This window comes from Stenella coeruleoalba (assembly GCF_951394435.1).
Source record: "Stenella coeruleoalba genome assembly, chromosome: 19".
Classification (NCBI taxonomy): Eukaryota; Metazoa; Chordata; class Mammalia; order Artiodactyla; family Delphinidae; genus Stenella; species Stenella coeruleoalba.
The window spans coordinates 225,782-238,288 of record NC_137165.1 but is presented as its reverse complement, the minus strand read 5'-3'; the positions used below and the strand labels follow the sequence as shown (position 1 = coordinate 238,288).

General features: G+C 43.8%; 1 long non-coding RNA gene across 1 annotated transcript in view; it reads left to right on the top strand.

Moving 5' to 3' along the window:
* Nucleotides 1-3,715: 3,715 nt before the first annotated feature.
* The window catches only part of LOC307177822, a 222,066-nt gene continuing 213,274 nt past the window's right edge, over nt 3,716-12,507 (top strand). The window contains exon 1 of the long non-coding RNA XR_013825094.1: nt 3,716-3,782. This is a non-coding gene — a long non-coding RNA (uncharacterized lncRNA). The remainder of the gene's footprint in view (nt 3,783-12,507) is intronic.

Below are 12,507 nucleotides of genomic sequence, written 5' to 3'. Positions count from 1 at the left end.
CATATTTGAACACGTCTCCCGATCACATGGTTGATCATACTCTAGGTTCCACATGCATGTTTTAGCTGAAGGAAGAATACCTTAAACCTGGAGAGTTGAGACCTGTGGAATGGGTACCATGCAATATGACTTCAAAGGGTCTTCATTTGCTCACCGAACCTCTCCAATCCTATCACTGCTGCGTTTATGCCCCTGTACACACGCTTGATTCTCTTTTGGAGACATAGCAATCCATAGATTTTAAGATACTTACTAGTCAGGTACATTCTTAGGCGTTTAATATGGGGTGTTGAGTCCATTTCGTTGAGCAAGGAGTAGCTCTTGTCTATTGCATATTTGGCTTAAGGAAATTTATCTGTGCTCATTTCAAGCTCTGGTTTTATGCAGCACCCCAACTCACCTTTCCCCTTAAGCAAGCATAAGTTGGTTTTCTAAATTTGAGACCCCGTTCTGTTCTGTAATTCAGTTCCTGTGTAGCCAAGTTTACATTCCGTGTATTACTGATATCTTATGATGTTTCTTTTTCTGTGTGACTTATTTCAGTTAGAATCATCATACCTGAATCCTCTCATTGTGCTGCTAAGGGCCTGATGACATAGATTTCATTGCTGAGTGATATTGCTTTGTAAGTAAATACCACAACTTCTTTATCCATTTTTCACTTTCTGCGATGTTGAACTTGTACTGTAAGTGAGGTTCTTGTAAACAGAGGCGTCCCAAACTTTGGGGTGGCTGTGTCTTTTTGATTTTAATTTCCCTAAGCTATAGGACCATAAGTGGAAGTGCCCTAGGCTCTGTTGCTTTGTTTTTTAGATGTTTCAGGAAACACCATACACTTCTCCCGAGTGTCTGTTGGCAATTTACATCCCGCCCATCAGCATAACAAGGCTCCCAGTTCTCCATGGCCTGTCCTGCCTTTCTGGATTTTACACTTTTTTCAGATGGCCCTTTTGACCGGGGGGAAGTAAGACTTCATTGTAGTGCAGATTTCCTTTGCAAGCTTGCTTGGTTGGCCAAAAAGGGCGTATGCGTTTTTTCCTGAATATATTCAGGAAAAAACGCATACGCCCTTTTTGGACAAGTGCATCATTGTGGACGTTCTGCCTCTTTTCCTATGCTTTCAATGCAATTCCAGTCTACCTCCTGAAATCGGTTTCCTGCAATTCTGCCCCGCTTTCAAGTCCTCTTGGCAGCCTTACTTCAGTATATTTTTGGACGATAGCTGTCATTTATAACTCTGCAGGTTTGTGAATTACAGTGCCCCTGAGCTCCTTTCTTCAACTCGCTTTCTTGTGACCTGGCCGCAACACCGCAAGATGGCTTCAGGCCCTAATCTCGTTCCGGCACGGCACGGTGAGACTTTGGTTAATTCCTCTTCCTGGTGGAAATGAGAGTTAAATTTGCCCGTCCAGACACCTCCAGCTAGTCTCTCATTGGTTCTCGCTATTCCTGTTCATCTTCCGCAGAAATTGCAAACTGGGCCAAACAGGAGGTTAGAGGGACTGACTCTCCAAGTCGGGAGAGTGTTAGTAAAGCGTCTGGAATGTTGCACCCGAGTACCAGGGTACGAAAACTGAGACATATTTGAACACGTCTCCCAATCACATGGTTGATCATACTCTAGGTTCCACATGCATGTTTTAGCTGAAGGAAGAATACCTTAAACCTGGAGAGTTGAGACCCGTGGAATGGGTACCATGCAATATGACTTCAAAGGGTCTTCATTTGCTCACCGAACCTCTCCAATCCTATCACTGCTGCGTTTATGCCCCTGTACACACGCTTGATTCTCTTTTGGAGACATAGCAATCCATAGATTTTAAGATACTTACTAGTCAGGTACATTCTTAGGCGTTTAATATGGGGTGTTGAGTCCATTTCGTTGAGCAAGGAGTAGCTCTTGTCTATTCCATATTTGGCTTAAGGAAATTTATCTGTGCTCATTTCAAGCTCTGGTTTTATGCAGCACCCCAACTCACCTTTACCCTTAAGCAAGCATAAGTTGGTTTTCTAAATTTGAGACCCTGTTCTGTTCTGTAATTCAGTTCCTGTGTAGCCAAGTTTACATTCCGTGTATTACTGATATCTTATGATGTTTCTTTTTCTGTGTGACTTATTTCAGTTAGAATCATCATACCTGAATCCACTCATTGTGCTGCTAAGGGCCTGATGACATAGATTTCATTGCTGAGTGATATTGCTTTGTAAGTAAATACCACAACTTCTTTATCCATTTTTCACTTTCTGCGATGTTGAACTTGTACTGTAAGCGAGGTTCTTGTAAACAGAGGCGTCCCAAACTTTGGGGTGGCTGTGTCTTTTTGATTTTAATTTCCCTAAGCTATAGGACCATAAGTGGAAGTGCCCTAGGCTCTGTTGCTTTGTTTTTTAGATGTTTCAGGAAACACCATACACTTCTCCCGACTGTCTGTTGGCAATTTACATCCCGCCCGTCAGCATAACAAGGCTCCCAGTTCTCCATGGCCTGTCCTGCCTTTCTGGATTTTACACTTTTTTCAGATGGCCCTTTTGACGGGGGGAAGTCAGACTTCTTTGTAGTGCAGATTTCCTTTGCAAGCTTGCTTGGTTGGCCAAAAAGGGCGTATGCGTTTTTTCCTGAATATATTCAGGAAAAAACGCATACGCCCTTTTTGGACAAGGGCATCATTGTGGACGTTCTGCCTCTTTTCCTATGCTTTCAATGCAATTCCAGTCTACCTCCTGAAATCGGTTTCCTGCAATTCTGCCCCGCTTTCAAGTCCTCTTGGCAGCCTTACTTCAGTATATTTTTGGACGATAGCTGTCATTTATAACTCTGCAGGTTTGTGAATTACAGTGCCCCTGAGCTCCTTTCTTCAACTCGCTTTCTTGTGACCTGGCCGCAACACCGCAGGATGGCTTCAGGCCCTAATCTCGTTCTGGTACGGCACACTGAGCCTTTGGTTAATTCCTCTTCCTGGTGGGAAATGAGAGTTAAATTTGCCCGTCCAGACACCTCCAGCTAGTCTCTCATTGGTTCTCGCTATTCCTGTTCATCTTCCGCAGAAATTGCAAACTGGGCCAAACAGGAGGTTAAAGGGACTGACTCTCCAAGTCGGGAGAGTGTTAGTAAAGCATCTGGAATGTTGCACCCGAGTACCAGGGTACGAAAACTGAGACATATTTGAACACGTCTCCCGATCACATGGTTGATCATACTCTAGGTTCCACGTGCATGTTTTAGCTGAAGGAAGAATACCTTAAACCTGGGTAGTTGAAACCCGTGGAATGGGTACCATGCAATATGACTTCAAAGGGTCTTCATTTGCTCACCAAACCTCTCCAATCCTATCACTGCTGCGTTTATGCCCCTGTACACATGCTTGATTCTCTTTCAGAGACATAGCAATCCATAGGTTTTAAGATACTTACTAGTCAGGTACATTCTTAGGCGTTTAATATGGGGTGTTGTGTCCATTTCTTTGAGCAAGGAGTAGCTCTTGTCTATTCCATATTTGGCTTAAGGAAATTTATCTGTGCTCATTTCAATCTCTGGTTTTATGCAGCACCCCAACTCACCTTTCCCCTTAAGCAAGCATAAGTTGGTTTTCTAAATTTGAGACCCTGTTCTGTTCTGTAATTCAGTTCCTGTGTAGCCAAGTTTACATTCCGTGTATTACTGATATCTTATGATGTTTCTTTTTCTGTGTGACTTATTTCAGTTAGAATCATCATACCTGAATCCACTCATTGTGCTGCTAAGGGCCTGATGACACAGATTTCATTGCTGAGTGATATTGTTTGTAAGTAAATACCACAACTTCTTTATCCATTTTTCACTTTCTGCGATGTTGAACTTGTACTGTAAACGAGGTTCTTGTAAACAGAGCCGTTCCAAACTTTGGGGTGGCTGTGTCTTTTTGATTTTAATTTCCCTAAGCTATAGGACCATAAGTGGAAGTGCCCTAGGCTCTGTTGCTTTGTTTTTTAGATGTTTCAGGAAACACCATACACTTCTCCCGAGTGTCTGTTTGCAGTTGACATCCCGCCCATCAGCATAACAAGGCTCCCAGTTCTCCATGGCCTGTCCTGCCTTTCTGGATTTTACACTTTTTTCAGATGGCCCTTTTGACCGGGGGGAAGTGAGACTTCATTGTAGTGCAGATTTCCTTTGCAAGCTTGCTTGGTTGGCCAAAAAGGGCGTATGCGTTTTTTCCTGAATATATTCAGGAAAAAATCGCATACGCCCTTTTTCGCCAAGTGCATCATTGTGGACGTTCTGCCTCTTTTCCTATGCTTTCAATGCAATTCCAGTCTACCTCCTGAAATCGGTTTCCTGCAATTCTGCCCCGCTTTCAAGTCCTCTTGGCAGCCTTACTTCAGTCTATTTTTGGACGATAGCTGTCATTTATAACTCTGCAGGTTTGTGAATTACAGTGCCCCTGAGCTCCTTTCTTCAACTCGCTTTCTTGTGACCTGGCCGCAACACCGCAGGATGGCTTCAGGACCTAATCTGGTTCCGGCACGGCACGCTGAGCCTTTGGTTAATTCCTCTTCCTGGTGGGAAATGAGAGTTAAATTTGCCCGTCCAGACACCTCCAGCTAGCCTCTCATTGGTTCTCGCTATTCCTGTTCATCTTCCGCAGAAATTGCAAACTGGGCCAAACAGGAGGTTAAAGGGACTGACTCTCCAAGTCGGGAGAGTGTTAGTAAAGCGTCTGGAATGTTGCACCCAAGTACCAGGGTACGAAAACTGAGACATATTTGAACACGTCTCCCGATCACATGGTTGATCATACTCTATGTTCCACATGCATGTTTTAGCTGAAGGAAGAATACCTTAAACCTGGGTAGTTGAAACCCGTGGAATGGGTTCCATGCAATATGACTTCAAAGGGTCTTCATTTGCTCACCGAACCTCTCCAATCCTATCACTGCTGCGTTTATGCCCCTGTACACATGCTTGATTCTCTTTTGGAGACATAGCAATCCATAGGTTTTAAGATACTTACTAGTCAGGAACATTCTTAGGCGTTTAATATGGGGTGTTGAGTCCATTTCGTTGAGCAAGGAGTAGCTCTTGTCTATTCCATATTTGGCTTAAGGAACTTTATCTGTGCTCATTTCAATCTCTGGTTTTATGCAGCACGCCAACTCACCTTTACCCTTAAGCAAGCATAAGTTGGTTTTCTAAATTTGAGAACCTGTTCTGTTCTGTAATTCAGTTCCTGTGTAGGCAAGTTTACATTCCGTGTATTAGTGATATCTTATGATGTTTCTTTTTCTGTGTGACTTATTTCAGTTAGAATCATCATACCTGAATCCACTCATTGCGATGCTAAGGGCCTGATGACATAGATTTCATTGCTGAGTGATATTGCTTTGTAAGTGAATACCACAACTTCTTTATCCATTTTTCACTTTCTGCGATGTTGAACTTGTACTGTAAACGAGGTTCTTGTAAACAGAGCCGTTCCAAACTTTGGGGTGGCTGTGTCTTTTTGATTTTAATTTCCCTAAGCTATAGGACCATAAGTGGAAGTGCCCTAGGTTCTGTTGCTTTGTTTTTTAGATGTTTCAGGAAACACCATACACTTCTCCTGAGTGGTTTTTGGCAATTTACATCCCGCCCATCAGCATAACAAGGTTCCCAGTTCTCCATGGCCTGTCCTGCCTTTCTGGATTTTACACTTTTTTCAGATGGCCCTTTTGACCGGGGGGAAGTGAGACTTCATTGTAGTGCAGATTTCCTTTGCAAGCTTGCTTGGTTGGCCAAAAAGGGCGTATGCGTTTTTTCCTGAATATATTCAGGAAAAAACGCATACGCCCTTTTTGGCCAAGTGCATCATTGTGGACGTTCTGCCTCTTTTCCTATGCTTTCAATGCAATTCCAGTCTACCTCCTCAAATCGGTTTCCTGCAATTCTGCCCCGCTTTCAAGTCCTCTTGGCAGCCTTACTTCAGTCTATTTTTGGACGATAGCTGTCATTTATAACTCTGCAGGTTTGTGAATTACAGTGCCCCTGAGCTCCTTTCTTCAACTCGCTTTCTTGTGACCTGGCCGCAACACCGCAGGATGGCTTCAGGCCCTAATCTGGTTCCGGCACGGCACGCTGAGCCTTTGGTTATTTCCTCTTCCTGGTGGGAAATGAGAGTTAAATTTGCCCGTCCAGACACCTCCAGCTAGCCTCTCATTGGTTCTCGCTATTCCTGTTCATCTTCCGCAGATATTGCAAACTGGGCCAAACAGGAGGTTAAAGGCGCTGACTCTCCAAGTGGGGAGAGTGTTAGTAAAGCGTCTGGAATGTTGCACCCGAGTACCAGGGGAGGAAAACTGAGACATATTTGAACATGTCTCCCGTTCACATGGTTGATCATACTTGGGTTCCACATGCATGTTTTAGCTGAAGGAAGAATACCTTAAACCTGGAGAGTTAAGACCCGTGTAATGGGTACCATGCAGTATGATTTCAAAGGGTCTTCATTTGCTCACCGAACATCTCCAATCCTATCACTGCTGCGTTTATGCCCCTGTACACATGCTTGATTCTCTTTCGGAGACATAGCAATCCATAGGTTTTTAAGATACTTACTAGTCAGGTACATTCTTAGGCGTTTAATATGCGGTGTTGAGTCCATTTCATTGAGCAAGCAGTAGCTCTTGTCTATTCCATATTTGACTTAAGGAACTTTATCTGTGCTCATTTCAATCTCTGGTTTTATGCAGCACCCCACCTCACGTTTACCCTTAAGCAAGCATAAGTTGGTTTTCTAAATTTGAGACCCTGTTCTGTTCTGTAATTCAGTTCCTGTGTAGCCAAGTTTACATTCCGTGTATTACTGATATCTTATGATGTTTCTTTTTCTGTGTGACTTATTTCAGTTAGAATCATCATACCTGAATCCACTCATTGTGCTGCTAAGGGCCTGATGACACAGATTTCATTGCTGAGTGATATTGCTTTGTAAGTAAATACCACAACTTCTTTATCCATTTTTCACTTTCTGCGATGTTGAACTTGTACTGTAAACGAGGTTCTTGTAAACAGAGCCGTTCCAAACTTTGGGGTGGCTGTGTCTTTTTGATTTTAATTTCCCTAAGCTATAGGACCATAAGTGGAAGTGCCCTAGGTTCTGTTGCTTTGTTTTTTAGATGTTTCAGGAAACACCATACACTTCTCCCGAGTGGTGGTTGGCAATTTACATCCCGCCCATCAGCATAACAAGGCTCCCAGTTCTCCAAGGCCTGTCCTGCCTTTCTGGATTTTACACTTTTTTCAGATGGCCCTTTTGACCGGGGGGAAGTGAGACTTCATTGTAGTGCAGATTTCCTTTGCAAGCTTGCTTGGTTGGCCAAAAAGGGCGTATGCGTTTTTTCCTGAATATATTCAGGAAATAACGCATACGCCCTTTTTGGCCAAGTGCATCATTGTGGACGTTCTGCCTCTTTTCCTATGCTTTCAATGCAATTCCAGTCTACCTCCTGAAATCGGTTTCCTGCAATTCTGCCCCGCTTTCAAGTCCTCTTGGCAGCCTTACTTCAGTATATTTTTGGACGATAGCTGTCATTTATAACTCTGCAGGTTTGTGAATTACAGTGCCCCTGAGCTCCTTTGTTCAACTCGCTTTCTTGTGACCTGGCCGCAACACCGCAGGATGGCTTCAGGCCCTAATCTGGTTCCGGTACGGCACGCTGAGCCTTTGGTTATTTCCTTTCCTGGTGGGAAATGAGAGTTAAATTTGCCCGTCCAGACACCTCCAGCTAGCCTCTCATTGGTTCTCGCTATTCCTGTTCATCTTCCGCAGAAATTGCAAACTGGGCCAAACAGGAGGTTAAAGGCGCTGACTCTCCAAGTGGGGAGAGTGTTAGTAAAGCGTCTGGAATGTTGTACCCGAGTACCAGGGGAGGAAAACTGAGACATATTTGAACACGTCTCCCGTTCACATGGTTGATCATACTTGGGTTCCACATGCATGTTTTAGCTGAAGGAAGAATACCTTAAACCTGGAGAGTTAAGACCCGTGTAATGGGTACCATGCAATATGACTTCAAAGGGTCTTCATTTGCTCACCGAACCTCTCCAATCCTATCACTGCTGCGTTTATGCCCCTGTACACATGCTTGATTCTCTTTCGGAGGCATAGCAATCCATAGGTTTTAAGATACTTACTAGTCAGGAACATTCTTACGCGTTTAATATGGGGTGTTGAGTCCATTTCGTTGAGCAAGGAGTAGCTCTTGTCTATTCCATATTTGGCTTAAGGAACTTTATCTGTGCTCATTTCAATCTCTGGTTTTATGCAGCACCCCAACTCACCTTTACCCTTAAGCAAGCATAAGTTGGTTTTCTAAATTTGAGACCCTGTTCTGTTCTGTAATTCAGTTCCTGTGTAGGCAAGTTTACATTCCGTGTATTAGTGATATCTTATGATGTTTCTTTTTCTGTGTGACTTATTTCAGTTAGAATCATCATACCTGAATCCACTCATTGCGATGCTAAGGGCCTGATGACATAGATTTCATTGCTGAGTGATATTGCTTTGTAAGTGAATACCACAACTTCTTTATCCATTTTTCACTTTCTGCGATGTTGAACTTGTACAGTAAACGAGGTTCTTGTAAACAGAGCCGTTCCAAACTTTGGGGTGGCTGTGTCTTTTTGATTTTAATTTCCCTAAGCTATAGGACCATAAGTGGAAGTGCCCTAGGCTCTGTTGCTTTGTTTTTTAGATGTTTCAGGAAACACCATACACTTCTCCCGAGTGGTTGTTGGCAATTTACATCCCGCCCATCAGCATAACAAGGCTCCCAGTTCTCCATGGCCTGTCCTTCCTTTCTGGATTTTACACATTTTTCAGATGGCCCTTTTGACCGGGGGGAAGTGAGACTTCATTGTAGTGCAGATTTCCTTTGCAAGCTTGCTTGGTTGGCCAAAAAGGGCGTATGCGTTTTTTCCTGAATATATTCAGGAAAAAACGCATACGCCCTTTTTGGCCAAGTGCATCATTGTGGACGTTCTGCCTCTTTTCCTATGCTTTCAATGCAATTCCAGTCTACCTCCTGAAATCGGTTTCCTGCAATTCTGCCCCGCTTTCAAGTCCTCTTGGCAGCCTTACTTCAGTCTATTTTTGGACGATAGCTGTCATTTATAACTCTGCAGGTTTGTGAATTACAGTGCCCCTGAGCTCCTTTCTTCAACTCGCTTTCTTGTGACCTGGCCGCAACACCGCAGGATGGCTTCAGGCCCTAATCTGGTTCCGGCCCGGCATGCTGAGCCTTTGGTTAATTCCTCTTCCTGGTGGGAAATGAGAGTTAAATTTGCCCGTCCAGACACCTCCAGCTAGCCTCTCATTGGTTCTCGCTATTCCTGTTCATCTTCCGCAGAAATTGCAAACTGGGCCAAACAGGAGGTTAAAGGGACTGACTCTCCAAGTCGGGAGAGTGTTAGTAAAGCGTCTGGAATGTTGCACCCGAGTACCAGGGTACGAAAACTGAGACATATTTGAACACGTCTCCCGTTCACATGGTTGATCATACTCTGGGTTCCACATGCATGTTTTAGCTGAAGGAAGAATACCTTAAACCTGGAGAGTTGAGACCCGTGTAATGGGTACCATACAATATAACTTCAAAGGGTCTTCATTTGCTCACCGAACCTCTCCAATCCTATCACTGCTGTGTTTATTCCCCTGTACACACGCTTGATTCTCTTTTGGAGACATAGCAATCCATAGGTTTTAAGATACTTACTAGTCAGGTACATTCTTAGGGGTTTAATATGGGGTTTTGAGTCCATTTCGTTGAGCAAGGAGTAGCTCTTGTCTATTCCATATTTGGCTTAAGGAACTTTATCTGTGCTCATTTCAATCTCTGGTTTTATGCAGCACCCCAACTCACCTTTCCCCTTAAGCAAGCATAAGTTGGTTTTCTAAATTTGAGACCCTGTTCTGTTCTGTAATTCAGTTCCTGTGTAGCCAAGTTTACATTCCGTGTATTACTGATATCTTATGATGTTTCTTTTTCTGTGTGACTTAGTTCAGTTAGAATCATCATACCTGAATCCACTCATTGTGATGCTAAGGGCCTGATGACATAGAATTCATTGCTGAGTGATATTGCTTTGTAAGTAAATACCACAACTTCTTTATCCATTTTTCACTTTCTGCGATGTTGAACTTGTACTGTAAACGAGGTTCTTGTAAACAGAGGCGTCCCAAACTTTGGGGTGGCTGTGTCTTTTTGATTTTAATTTCCCTAAGCTATAGGACCATAAGTGGCAGTGCCCTAGGCTCTGTTGCTTTGTTTTTTAGATGTTTCAGGAAACACCATACACTTCTCCCGAGTGTCTGTTGGCAATTTACATCCCGCCCATCAGCATAACAAGGCTCCCAGTTCTCCATGGCCTGTCCTGCCTTTCTGGATTTTACACTTTTTTCAGATGGCCCTTTTGACCGGGGGGAAGTGAGACTTCATTGTAGTGCAGATTTCCTTTGCAAGCTTGCTTGGTTGGCCAAAAAGGGCGTATGCGTTTTTTCCGGAATATATTCAGGAAAAAACGCATACGCCCTTTTTGGCCAAGTGCATCATTGTGGACGTTCTGCCTCTTTTCCTATGCTTTCAATGCAATTCCAGTCTACCTCCTGAAATTGGTTTCCTGCAATTCTGCCCCGCTTTCAAGTCCTCTTGGCAGCCTTACTTCAGTCTATTTTTGGACGATAGCTGTCATTTATAACTCTGCAGGTTTGTGAATTACAGTGCCCCTGAGCTCCTTTCTTCAACTCGCTTTCTTGTGACCTGGCCGCAACACCGCAGGATGGCTTCAGGCCCTAATCTGGTTCCGGCACGGCACGCTGAGCCTTTGGTTAATTCCTCTTCCTGGTGGGAAATGAGAGTTAAATTTGCCCGTCCAGACACCTCCAGCTAGCCTCTCATTGGTTCTCGCTATTCCTGTTCATCTTCCGCAGAAATTGCAAACTGGGCCAAACAGGAGGTTAAAGGGACTGACTCTCCAAGTCGGGAGAGTGTTAGTAAAGCGTCTGGAATGTTGCACCCGAGTACCAGGGGAGGAAAACTGAGACATATTTGAACACGTCTCCCGTTCACATGGTTGATCATACTCTGGGTTCCACATGCATGTTTTAGCTGAAGGAAGAATACCTTAAACCTGGAGAGTTGAGACCCGTGTAATGGGTACCATACAATATAACTTCAAAGGGTCTTCATTTGCTCACCGAACCTCTCCAATCCTATCACTGCTGTGTTTATTCCCCTGTACACACGCTTGATTCTCTTTTGGAGACATAGCAATCCATAGGTTTTAAGATACTTACTAGTCAGGTACATTCTTAGGCGTTTAATATGGGGTTTTGAGTCCATTTCGTTGAGCAAGGAGTAGCTCTTGTCTATTCCATATTTGGCTTAAGGAACTTTATCTGTGCTCATTTCAATCTCTGGTTTTATGCAGCACCCCAACTCACCTTTCCCCTTAAGCAAGCATAAGTTGGTTTTCTAAATTTGAGACCCTGTTCTGTTCTGTAATTCAGTTCCTGTGTAGCCAAGTTTACATTCCGTGTATTACTGATATCTTATGATGTTTCTTTTTCTGTGTGACTTAGTTCAGTTAGAATCATCATACCTGAATCCACTCATTGTGATGCTAAGGGCCTGATGACATAGAATTCATTGCTGAGTGATATTGCTTTGTAAGTAAATACCACAACTTCTTTATCCATTTTTCACTTTCTGCGATGTTGAACTTGTACTGTAAACGAGGTTCTTGTAAACAGAGGCGTCCCAAACTTTGGGGTGGCTGTGTCTTTTTTATTTTAATTTCCCTAAGCTATAGGACCATAAGTGGCAGTGCCCTAGGCTCTGTTGCTTTGTTTTTTAGATGTTTCAGGAAACACCATACACTTCTCCCGAGTGTCTGTTGGCAATTTACATCCCGCCCATCAGCATAACAAGGCTCCCAGTTCTCCATGGCCTGTCCTGCCTTTCTGGATTTTACACTTTTTTCAGATGGCCCTTTTGACCGGGGGGAAGTGAGACTTCATTGTAGTGCAGATTTCCTTTGCAAGCTTGCTTGGTTGGCCAAAAAGGGCGTATGCATTTTTTCCTGAATATATTCAGGAAAAAACGCATACGCCCTTTTTGGCCAAGTGCATCATTGTGGACGTTCTGCCTCTTTTCCTATGCTTTCAATGCAATTCCAGTCTACCTCCTGAAATCGGTTTCCTGCAATTCTGCCCCGCTTTCAAGTCCTCTTGGCAGCCTTACTGCAGTCTATTTTTGGACGATAGCTGTCATTTATAACTCTGCAGGTTTGTGAATTACAGTGCCCCTGAGCTCCTTTCTTCAACTCGCTTTCTTGTGACCTGGCCGCAACACCGCAGGATGGCTTCAGGCCCTAATCTGGTTCCGGCCCGGCATGCTGAGCCTTTGGTTAATTCCTCTTCCTGGTGGGAAATGAGAGTTAAATTTGCCCGTCCAGACACCTCCAGCTAGCCTCTCATTGGTTCTCGCTATTCC